Source organism: Artemia sp. Qi Xiang Cuo, chromosome 10 (genome assembly GCF_049724085.1).
Source record: "Artemia sp. Qi Xiang Cuo chromosome 10, ASM4972408v1, whole genome shotgun sequence".
NCBI lineage: Eukaryota > Metazoa > Arthropoda > Branchiopoda > Anostraca > Artemiidae > Artemia > Artemia sp. Qi Xiang Cuo.
The window spans coordinates 60,667,006-60,679,462 of record NC_142803.1 but is presented as its reverse complement, the minus strand read 5'-3'; the positions used below and the strand labels follow the sequence as shown (position 1 = coordinate 60,679,462).

The 12,457-nt window shown below is 37.3% G+C and overlaps 1 protein-coding gene across 4 annotated transcripts in view; it reads left to right on the top strand.

Annotated features, from left to right (window-relative positions):
* Positions 1 to 11,987: 11,987 nt before the first annotated feature.
* LOC148947976 (uncharacterized) overlaps positions 11,988 to 12,457 on the top strand; it is a 156,681-nt gene continuing 156,211 nt past the window's right edge. For 3 of the 4 annotated variants that reach the window (XR_016142320.1, XR_016142318.1, XM_089095622.1), the window contains exon 1: positions 12,007 to 12,056. The gene's annotated coding sequence lies outside the window, so the exon portion shown is untranslated. The other variant, XR_016142319.1, reaches the window with a different exon arrangement.

The window sequence follows — 12,457 nt, the reverse complement described above, 5'->3', positions numbered from 1 at the left end:
GGCCCAGGTCGACGAGGCCTCAGAAACACAGACGGCTCAGTGTTTTATGCAAATGCAGTAATGCAGTGCCTTTTTGCCATGCAACGCACTCTTTTTGACGTACTCTCTTTAATGCATGGTCCCCTTGCAGAAGAAATGAAACGCTTGGCAGCCAGTTCACTGAAAACGTACGAAACAATGGACGCTGTTCGTAAACTCCTACCGCCGCAGTACAAGCACCAAAGCAGAGATCAGCAATCATTGTGCGAATTTTGGTTTCACCTATTCCAACAGCTCGACGCAGAAAATTGATCCAATGACGTGAGTGCCTTGCGATCTCTCTACCAATACAAAATCCATCGATTCAGTGTATGTAGCACATGTCACTGGTCTAGAACCTCAGTACATCTCGAAGGCACTCCCGACTGTCCCTTCCCAATCCCAGGTGTGCTCAATCAAACGAGCCCGCAATCAACGAAGTTATCGACAACAGCGATATATCTTTCAATTCGGTTCTAATCCCGAAATAGCCTGGTGAAACATGTCCCAACGATCACGTCACCAAACTGAAAAAATTTGTCACTGAAACTCCCGAATTTTTAGCTCTAAATTTGGACAGGCGAACACTCAGACACAAGATCACGCGCCGCGTTGTTGACTTTGATCCGGAAAAAATTATTCTGCATCGAACAGAAGACGTGGACCTCACGCATGACAACATCTACAACCTCGGTACAATGTCGTCAATACATTATTGTGCAATCGCCGTTGCTATTCATACCGGCTCCAGTTTTGGAAATCAAGGCCACTACTATGTGTACCGCATAACACTGGAAGGCGCATGGTGTAAATGCAACGACTCTGAAGTTCGAGTCATCAAAAATGCTTCAGAAATAGACTTTTCAGGTATGTCATTCATGGTACTCAAAAAATTATAGTTCAGTAATTAACAACACTTTTAGTCTCGTTTCAGGCTCTAATGGTCTCCAAAAGCAACAAACTTGTAAAACAATCTGTTTTTCTGAAAACAATTGCCCACATTTGTTTTTCTAAAGACAACAAAAACAATCCTCCATGATCTGCCGCGGTTAGGCAGGGAGACTACCATTTCTTCCTCGTATTCTGTTGTCTGACGTCGGTCATATCTTCCATATTTAAAAACCAGACTCAACCCAGAAAGAGCAGTAAGCCAAAAAACGGTCCAAACACACAACAGAGTACAAACAGTGGTGCCTCAACGTGGCGGGGAAGTGGCAACGGGTTGCAATTACGCTAAATATAATCATAAATGCAAGCCGGCTAACATCACTGTTTCCACATTCCTTTCCTAGTTTTACCGATTGGTAAGACACACCCACATAAGGGACATCTTGCGGGTTGCACTTGAAACTGATTGTGCACCACATTTTGGAAGTCTTCTCTTCATGCATAAATTATTTGAAAAAAACTACGTTTTCTAAAGAGTTAAAGAGGCTGAGTTACAAGGTCAACCCTTAAAACGTACAGGGATTAGGAGGCACAGTTGGGGGGCTGTTAAAGAGGCTGAGTCACAAGTTCGAACCTTAAAACGTACAGGGATTAGGAGGCACCCTGTACGACGTGATTTGAGTATTCAGGAATTAAAAGCCTTAACATAAGAATGTTCAAGAGCGGGGGGTTTGGGGGGCGGCAGCCCCCAACTTTAACTCCTGACACGATCAGCTAACAGTTAGTCAAGCAATAATAAGTAATAAACTGTACAAAAACGTGCAGAAATTATTTGAAAAAAACTACGTTTTCTAAAGAATTAAAGAGGCTGAGTTACAAGGTCAACCCTTAAGACGTACAAGGATTAGGAGGCACAGTTGGGGGGCTGCCGCCCCCGAAACCCCCCGCTTTCGCAGCCTTTAAATAAAAAAAAAATTTAAACTGAAAGTAAGGAGCGACATTAAATCTTAAAACGAACAGAAATTATTCCGTATATGAAAGAGGCTGTGCCCTCCTCAACGCCTCGCTCTTTACGCTAAAGTTTGACTTTCTCACAACTCTTTTTTTAAACAATAAAAACTTTAGCGTAAAGAGCGAGGCGTTGAGGAGGGCACAGCCTCTTTCATATACGGAATAATTTCTGTTCGTTTTAAGATTTAATGTCGCTCCTTACTTTCAGTTTAAATTTTTTTTTTATTTAAAGGCTGCGAAAGCGGGGGTTTGGGGGGCGGCAGCCCCCAACTGTGCCTCCTAATCCCTGTACGTTTTAAGGTTCGACCTTGTAACTCAGCCTCTTTAACTCTTTAGAAAACGTAGTTTTTTTCAAATAATTTTATATTAAGTGCTGGGTTGTTTCAACAGCAAATTTGAGTGTGTTCAGGTGTCGATGTCAATTGCGCATATAAACAAAATAAACTGTGCATGTGTTTCTTTGCCAATTTTTGACATATTAAGATTTGGCAATATTGTTAAGTAATTGGATCCAACCTGTAAACTGTAACTATATTTGGTGGCATAATTTATACTATAAGCTGTGATATTATGCTTGCTAGAATTTTCAAAAAAAAATAAAAAATAAAAAAAAACAGCTTTGCCAGTACTGAAGCTTTTTCAGCCTGGATTTCCGCCAAAGATTTTATAGAGGAATTGTTCTCTGTTTGTCTCTAGCTTCATTTGAAGTTTTCTTTTTGTTGTCTTTGTTTTACTGAGGCAACAATAGCTGCCTGTTGCTGATGATTCATTTCGCCTCTTCTATTGTGCAGTCCTTATTGCAGCCTAAAATTAGACAAACATAATTTAAGGTTATCATATAATTTAAACTACGGAGTTAAGTCGGACCAAATGAAAAGAATAGTAATGTTATGGAGAACTCATTACCTGTCGATAATATTGTTATAATTTTTGAAAAAAAATTACGAAAGAAATGGATGAAAAGAAACGAAATGGAAAAACAATCAGAAAGGAAAATGTGATCTGTAATAATTTTAATAGTGGTTTCTGCAAGTTTCGCAAACAATGCATGTTTCTACATATTTGTCGTCATTTTATTTCGGGAATCTGTGTGTCTGTTAAGTGCATTTTTGATCACGTTTACCTGTGTTCTGTTTTTATCGTGCATTGATAAGTCGTGTAATTTTGCTCATGCATCATCAGGGGTGAGGATAGGTTTATAACCCCGACCTTATTAATGGCAGTTCCTAAAGTATTCACGACCCCCTCCTCCTGTAGATCGTGTTGCATTCGATTTCAACCTTATGCCCCCGCATACCCGATGCAGTGCATTATGCCCCAGGAATCCGTCCCTTGAAACAATCCTCCGCCCCAAGTAACTACGCGTGTCCAGCCAACCCAACCCCTTAAAATTACTTTACTCAATTCGGACCATCCCCAAGCCTCCCCCTCACTCATATTCCTCACAAAAATCCACTTCTTTTCGACTCCGTTCCTTTCCCTGCGTCCAAGAAGTTACCAATTGGCTCTGGCCTCCAACCGTTATTTGCCGAAACAAGCCCGACCCCTCTCAGACACCCTCCACTGCATAGGCGCCCATAAGGGGGGGGGGCCAGACCCCCCCCCCTTGGCTGAATGATGTTGTCATATATTTGTATTAATTAAAAAAAAAACTTTCCACAGAATAATTTTTAAAAGAAAAGTAGAGCTCTATTAAGTCAAAAATGAACAGAATTGGAGTCAAATAATCTTCCAATCGTAAAACTACCAAAAATCACTATCAACAATTAAATGAAACACAAAATGAACAAAAATTATAATAAATAGCCGAGTCAAACTCAAAACAAGCAAAAATTAGCCATACTTGGGCTGAAAACCCCCCACGCCTTCTCAAGACCAGAACATAACTTAGGCTTGACTGAAAAAAAAATGACTGTGGAATGTCAGTTTGATATACCTATAAACTCAAACCGAAGTGCTGATTAGACCAGGTAAGCCCCCCCCTAAAATTCAGCGTATGGGTGCCCATGCTCCACCGTACTTCCCTCTCCCAGCATCATCTTGCCTCCCCATACCCCCATATAAAGAACACTCCAAATTTGACTTTTTCTCGGATCACCAGGAAACTTTTCCCCCTTCCCTTGTACTTAATCCCCCCTGGCTACCCTACCAGTGTCACTCTGATTTGAGAGTTCCCACATACAAAAATTAACCTGTAGTAAACTCTCCGCCCCAAAAATTATCCGTTCCATCCCATCGCCCAGTTAAAGCTTCACTCTTAAAGTCCAACCATAAACCAGTTACTGCTTCATTGATTACCCGTGATTATTCAGATAAAAGATATAGTTTCCCTCTTTAGTAGAGGAAAATATTACAAAAGAACAAAATTTTACCCATGGCTCTCTAAATTTACCCCCAACTTTTAAAAATAAACCTCTTTCCCTCCCTTTTCGAAACTGTTTTACTAGTCTCTCTGTCTAGGGTGGTGAGTTTTAGCCTTTTGATAAATCTTCCTACAATACCCTGAATGATAATATTTCACTTTTAGGGAATGTTCTCCCCACTCCCAGTACTAATTTTAATGCTTACACCCTGCCAAAGTTGCCTGAGAACAAAGCTTTTTTAAGAGATCTGTTGTTAAAGAGTTTGATAAAAAACAAACGTTATCATTTCCCCATTTTTCTCCTTACGAACGCAAAAAGTTTTAATTTTGAAAAGTTAGTTGAGTTCGAAGCAACAGCAAAATTGAACTATATTGATATAATCGCAGTTACTGAAGTCCAGGCGCAAAATCTAAATCTCCTTAAAATGATGGTTTTCAGGAGTTTATAAAGCTACGCCCGGTAGACCACCCACTGGAGAAAAATGAAGGAGGAGTAATGATTTTCGCAAAAGATTGCCTATCTCCTACCCTTATCCATGTGCAAGGACCACGTGATTGCGATGAAATCATTTGGATATCTACAAAGCCCAAATGCCTACCGCGGCCTTACACTAATTTAATAATTTGCTCGTTTTATTATTCACCCGCACATAATGCTTGTTCTCGTCGTAATTTTAATGACAGGCTACAAGCAAGTCTTGACTTTGTGACGACAAAGTATCCAAATGCTGCATTTTTTAGAAGGAAACGCAAAGGAACTAAGTCTTAATTATCTGCGCAAAGATCAGAAGCTCAAGAAAATTGTTGATTTCCCTACTACAAAAGGTGGAAACAGTTGAGATGTTATTTGCACCAAACGTTAAAACCTTCTACAATATTCCAACTACCCTTCCCCCTCCCCCTCCCTCGGTGGTAGCTATCATTTTATGCTAGATTTGAAACCACTGCTAATTTTAAAACAAATTACTCAGTTTCTGAATTTTTGTACCGGCCAATAACCAGTCAAGGTATTTTTGATTTTGTATTACGTCCAAGACTTAGGATGATGTTTTGTCGTGTGAAAATCTTAATTCAAAGGTTAGTTTGTTTCAAACAAAATTAACGACAATTTACCAAATTTGTTTCCCAGAGGTTACCAAGAAGGTATGTTAATAAACCTTACATTAATGAAAAAAATAAAAGACTAATCCATTTGAAACTAAAACTTTTTTGCCCCGGAAAAAAAGAGGAAGCCTTAACCCTCCGTAATCAAATAAAGAAAGAAATACGTCGTGCTGCTTTTCGTTATGGTAAGAATAAATTAAATTACTTAAAATAGATCAAACCTCAGCAATGGTTTAAGAAAGTGAAAATAGGGGGTCGCTCGTGCAAGAACCTTGATTTTCTTGGATGAACCTCCTGAACGGACAGCCAATGAGCTTAATAAACCCTAAGCTAGCATTGTGCAAATGTTCCCCCCTCCCTCAGAAAACCAGCTAATCCCTGAAACTCCAAAACATAAAATCCCAGAAATTTCAGCGAAGCAAATAATAGAAAAATACAGAAACTGAAAAAAACGAATATCTGTCCCATTGATATTCCAATTGATCTCATGAAAGCATTCCCTGATAAACTATCAACACCCTTTGCTAGTATTTTAATGATATTAGGAATTCTAGATGTTACGTGTCATGCTGAAAGCTGGGCTATATTACTCCAATCCAAAAGAAGGGAGGTGCGAATGGTTTTACTGGAGAACGACCAATTCCCTTATCCCCAGTTTTTTCAAAAGTATACGAGGGTGTCTTACCTAATTGGTTAAAGGCAAAGATTCTTGAACTTATTGACTTACAACAATTTGGAAACCTGAAGGAGACATCTACTTTACACTACCTTGTTAGTCTTCTGAATTTTGTTCTTAAAAACCTTGAAAACCCTGATGCTTGGTTGAATCTTTTATTAATTGATCTCCAGAAAGCGTTCGACCTAATTGACCACAATATCCTTGTAAATAAACTACTGACGGAGTTTCAAGTGAGTCCATTTCAAGCTAGAATTGTTGCATCCTTTTTAACAAATCGTTCTCAAGTGCTTAAATATAAAAATGTTTATACCGATCCCCTTCCTATCTTTTGTGAGGTGCCCCAGGGAACTCTGATGGGTCCCAGTTTATTCCTTATAATTGTTATTAGCCTCATGACTGACCACACAGAGCGATAGAAATATGTGGACGACCTTTCTGCACTTGAGGTTTGCCAACGAAATATTCTAAATTAATTTACACTACCTTGTTAGTCTTCTGAATTTTGTTCTTAAAAACCTTGAAAACCCTGATGCTTGGTTGAATCTTTTATTAATTGATCTCCAGAAAGCGTTCGACCTAATTGACCACAATATCCTTGTAAATAAACTACTGACGGAGTTTCAAGTGAGTCCATTTCCAGTTAAAATTGTTGCCTCCTTTTTAACAAATCGTTCTCAAGTGCTTAAATATAAAAATATTTATTCCGATCCCCTTCCTATCTTTTGTGGGGTGCCCCAGGGAACTCTGATGGGTCCCATTTTACTCCTTATAATGGTTAATAGCCTCATGACTGACCACACAGAGCGATAGAAATATGTGGACGACCTTTCTGCACTTGAGGTTTGCCAACGAAATATTGAATGCTCAATTATGAGATTACTTGACGATGTCACACAGGAGGCTTCTTTGTCGAAGATGAGAGTAAACCCTAATAAATCGTCAGTTATGACAGTTATTTTTTTTAAATCATCCCCTACTTTCAAAAACCCCATTTCTCTCAAAATCTCTGTCACAGGCATTAAACTACTTGGGATGACAATTACTAATGGCATGAAGTGGGACGCACACGTTCAGAACATCATCAATCAAACTTCTCCTTTGGTTTTCCTACTAAAACATGCGATAAAATTTCTTTGCCTCTCTAAGGATCTTCTCCAACTTTATTGTTCTTTTATCCAGCCAATGCTTGAGTTCGCTTGTCCACTGTGGCATTTCGGTCTTTGTTCAGAGCATATCTATTTGATTAAAATGTAAAAAAAGAGCAATTAGAATCGTAAATGGTGAAGGAAGGGTTCCATATCTTTATCTACTAGGTAAGTTCAAGCTCAACACGTTGGCCGAGAGAAAAAACCTCTTGTGCCTTCGTTTTGGTACCAAAAACCTGTTTGTTCCCCTATTATGTTCCATCATCCCCAAACCCTACCTTCCCGCCCGCAACAGACTATCCCGTATAAAGTCCCCAAACTGACTCCCATCCCCGCTAAACATGAAAGATATCGTAAGAGTTTTGTTCTGAGTTTTTTTTAGCTGTACAATAACCAGGAAGTCTAGTCATTAATTTTATTGTTATCTATTTATTTTTTATTTTTGACTTTTTAACTAAGTGTTAACTCTTTTTGTATGTACTTTATACAATGAATTATGTGTGACGTGAAGGTAAAGTTCTTTCAAAATAATATACACATATATACTTGTGCTGTTTTTTACGTAAAATTCAAGTTCAGCAACCATGCTGTGATAGAAATTTCTAAAATTTTATTCTTCTTTTTCTTTTTTCTTTAAGAAAAAAAAAGCTTAAACTTTCTGCAGGCTTTTTCAAATTCATAGTATAACATCTCTCGATATTTTTAACTATAGAATTTAGTATTATTGATTTTAATGTTTCAAAATTTGTCTTCAATAATTTTTCTTATACAAAAAGACAGTAAAGATTTCAAGAAATTTTAAATAGAAGGTCATAATATTATAATTTTGTAGTGTTTCAAAACTTTCAATATCCTTCTAATTTAAAGTCGAGACAGGTTTTCTAGCCAAACAAATAATAGAATATAGAAATGATAACTCTCCAAAGGTTTCATGTGAATATTTACCAAATCTTACATATTTCACGTTATTGTTCCAACTCCCCTTTAAGCGATAATACAGCTAGTCAATAATCATTGGTAAGAAAAAATGTTCCTTTATTTTCAATTTTCTTCAATAAAATGGGCTTAATTGAATTAAGGCCGTATGAGTTTTTCATAGGAGTTATTCTAAAGTCAATCATATTTACCTAAGCCTGAGAGAAAGGATGGGACAAACACTTAAGCTTCAAGAATTGACATGCCTGAAAACAAAAGGCTGAAACTTGTCACCAAATACTATGTACTGAGTCGAAATATATGCTTAAAATTTGGACTGCAGTTTTTGCCAAAGGCAAAAACTTTGTAAATTCCAATCATTTTTTGAGCTTTGGGTCAAAATAATCATATTTTCCCTTTGTCTTTGAAGTTTGAAAATCTGTAATTTCTGGAAATGGACACTTAAAATGGAAACTGTGATTATTTTTTACAATAAAATCCATGTGAATGTGGCATTTAAAAATCTTTCGGTATGGAAGACGATTTTCTTTATTCACATAAATATAATCATAAAATTGCATTGGTATAATAAAAACATACATACATATAAAAGTCACTTAAGAGATATGGACCTACTCGGTAAGAATAAAGCTGTCCACCACCATTTGCCTTCTGTTGATTTTTCTAGAAGAAAATGATGTTTACATGCTCGGAGGCAAACCTGTTTTTACCCTAGTTATAGTGATTTTTGTTCTAAAACTAGGGATCTTTTCCTAAATCTGGTGATTTTTCACGATGTAGCTTTTAGATCCATGATTCAATCGAATAAATCATACAAGTAGCTAATTCACAAAAAAAAAGATATTAATTCGCTACAGTTCTTAATATCAGTAGTATGTTCCAGATTACTATTTATGCAAATATAATGCCTTTGAAACTTCTGATTTATCCCCATATGTTGATATCAGATATATGCCCCAGAGCGTTATCATCAAGAAAACAGACGAAGCTAGTTAATCGCAAAATTACAAAAATGTTCCATATTTACTATTTCATAACATTTGCTTATGTTGAATTTTTGTCTCAACATTTCTGTGTTTTTGCTCTCTGTAATCCATCAGTTTAAATTGGATATTCTTCTATTAAAACCCTTGAAAGTTGAGTGAATGGTGGATATGAATATACCCTCTACATCTGCAAATACTCAGAAATGGAGCGATTGAAAATTAAGAAGGTAGGTCCACATTAAATATAATTTTCTAAATGAAAAAAGAAATCATTGAAAAAGAAAATAGGACTAAGTGCTTTTTATAATAGGTTTTGTAATGTAACAGGACAGATTAAATTGATTGCAGTTTGATTATTGAAATCACTTTGGAATAAAGGGGAGGAGGCACCTACTTTGAGAATTGTCTAATGATTTTAATCTTTACCTTTAATGTCTAATCAAAACTCCAATAATTCTCAAAATTTTCTTATTTGTAATTGAAACCCTTAATAAGCGCAGTAACGTCCAATTTTTTAAGGTTTTGGATTTATGTGCTGACATATTAAATAGTTTTTGGTAACGATGTTTAGGAATGGAGCAGCAAGGCTGAATAGTGACCGAAACTTCAGAAATGGAATTTTGATATCAATCGATACATCATCGACTCATTATGTTGATTCTAAATATAAAAGATTCGTTAAGCTTAGTTTTACCCATTAAAGACTGAAAATTTGCCTGATTTTGGAAAGAGGAAGAAAAAACACAGTAAACGCCAATAAAGTTTAAGTAAAACCAAATCATTACATTTGGCGTGTCAGGGAACCACACAGTTATGGTTTCAAGCCCCTATCTGCAAAAGTGTTAAATTTTGTATTATTTACCAGAAGAAAAATCCCGGATGCACGTTAACTTTTTTTTCCAAGGGGGATCGTATCGAACCAACGGTCATAGAAGAGCTGGAGAGGGCTCATTTGAACGGAAAATAAAGTTTTAGGTGTCCCTTTTGTTTGACCAAAAAGATCGGACAGCTACTAGCCTTCCCTCCCACGTTCTTTTTTCCTCAAAAATTGTTTGATCAAAAGTTTGAGATATCCATTTTGCTCAGGACAGTTGAAAGGTTCCAAAACTGTACCTTTATATTTAACATGACCCACGCAGTCTTTCAAGATAGGTCTGGGGATGAAAGTATGCAAAGGATATTTTGGTTAGTATAATATGGATAATGTACAAGAAGTTTTTCACCGGGAGGCAACTCTGCTATTTGGATCAAGGAGGCACACTTGTGCCTGTATAAAGAGGCGACCCACCACAATGTTAAGCAATTTGCGATCCTAGCGGTTACAGAGAGACAGCGATAATCGCATTTTGTAGCCCAAGCTCAAACTAAGAAACGTGCAAAATTTCACCTCCCCCTCCGACTTTATCTTCATGGGTAAAAGTGGACCGGAAGTTTCGACCCTCCGACCACAGCCCCCCTTTAAGGTTGTCCGATTGGGATGAAATTTAGAGGTTAGGCTTTACTAGGGCCCGGGAGCTTATCCTCGAAATTTCAGCTCAATCCGATCACTTCTTCCCTGTTTTCCAAAAACCAAATATAGCCACTTAAAGTTCATTTCTCTTTTTTTTTTCTTATCCATGCCTACAGGCCACAGTTGGCAACTGATCCGGGTGAATGAGGACTCATTCGAAGCAGAATTCGACCTGTTAGGGCCTTTTGATATTTTCGGACCGAAAAAATTATCCCCCAAATTTACATTTATGAAAAACCTCGTTTTCCTATAATAGCCCATGTTAATTTTTCCCACAACAACCCCCCTTTAATGTTGTTTGATCGGGTAGAAATTTACAGGGTGATTTTTCCTGAGGCCTGGGAGCTTATCCTCAAAATTTCAGCTCAATCTGATTACTCTGTCCTTGTTTTCCAAAGACCAAATATCGAGATTTTTGAGAGTTTGCTTTCGTCGAAAATAGCTTCCATTTACTAAAAAACTATTACAATTGTGTCTCTTTAGTCCAGCGTTTGATACTCCAGACTGTCAGACGGACATCCCGGGTTCGATTCACCGTCAGAGCAAATTTTTTATATATTGAATTTAAACTTTAAAAAAGAAACTCAGTTTGTTTTTTAAATTATTTGAAAAAAATTACGTTTTCTAAAGAGTTAAAGAGGCTGAGTTACAAGGTCGACCCTTAAAACGTACAGGGAGTAGGAGGCACAGTTGGGGGGCTGTTAAAGAGTCTGAGTCACAAGTTCGAACCTTAAAACGTACAGGGATTAGGAGGCACCCTGTACGACGTGATTTGAGTATTCAGGAATTAAAAGCCTTAACACAAGAATGTTCAAGAGGGGGGGGGGGTTGAGGGGGCGCCACCCCCCCAACTTTAACTACTTGCACTATAAGGTGACCCTAAGTCAAGTAATAATAAGCAATAAACTGTACAAAAACGTGCAGAAATTATTTGAAAAAAACTACGTTTTCTAAAGAGTTTCTAAAAACTGAAAGTAAGGAGCGACATTAAATCTTAAAACGAACAGAAATTATTCCGTATATGAAGTTTGACTTTCTCACAACTCTTTTTTTTAAACAATAAAAACTTTAGCGTAAAGAGCGAGGCGTTGAGGAGGGCACATCCCATTTCATATACGGAATAATTTCTGTTCATTTTAAGATTTAATGTCGGTCCTTACTTTCAGTTTAAAGAAATTTTTTTTTTTATTTAAAGGCTGCGAAAGCGGGGGGTTTGGGGGCGGCAGCCCCCCAACTGTGCCTCCTAATCCCTGTACGTTTTAAGGTTCGACCTTGTACCTCAGCCTCTTTAACTCTTTAGAAAACGTAGTTTTTTTCAAATAATCAAAAGAAGAAACTAAAGAAAAATGCCAAGCCAATGAAAGTAGGCAAGCCTCCAGTTTCCTTATTCTTAACTTCAGTTTCCTTATTCTATAGGGTAGGCATTGTGGATAAATGTTGATTGCTTTCTTGTTTAGAGTTAGGTTATAGCTGACTATACATTGGAGATGATTTCTTCTACTGGTATATGTTTGGAGGGGGGGGGTAGAAAATTTCCATCCTTTGGAAAGAATGTTTAATTGCATTTGGTCAAATGTTTGTTGACTTAAATTGATGACCAGGTAAATTTCTAGCGGGCTATACAGTTTAGCTAAGATGGAAGTGGAAACATCACTTGATGCCTTTTTTATGCTCTTTCATAATTCAAGAATCACTTCTGGGGCTAGTTGCATCTTCAGCCCTTAAAGGGGCGCCAAAGGTAGCCTATTCTATATGAATAATGAAAAAGCATAGAAAAAGCATCAAATGATGATTTTACTTTCATCCTAGCTCAATTAT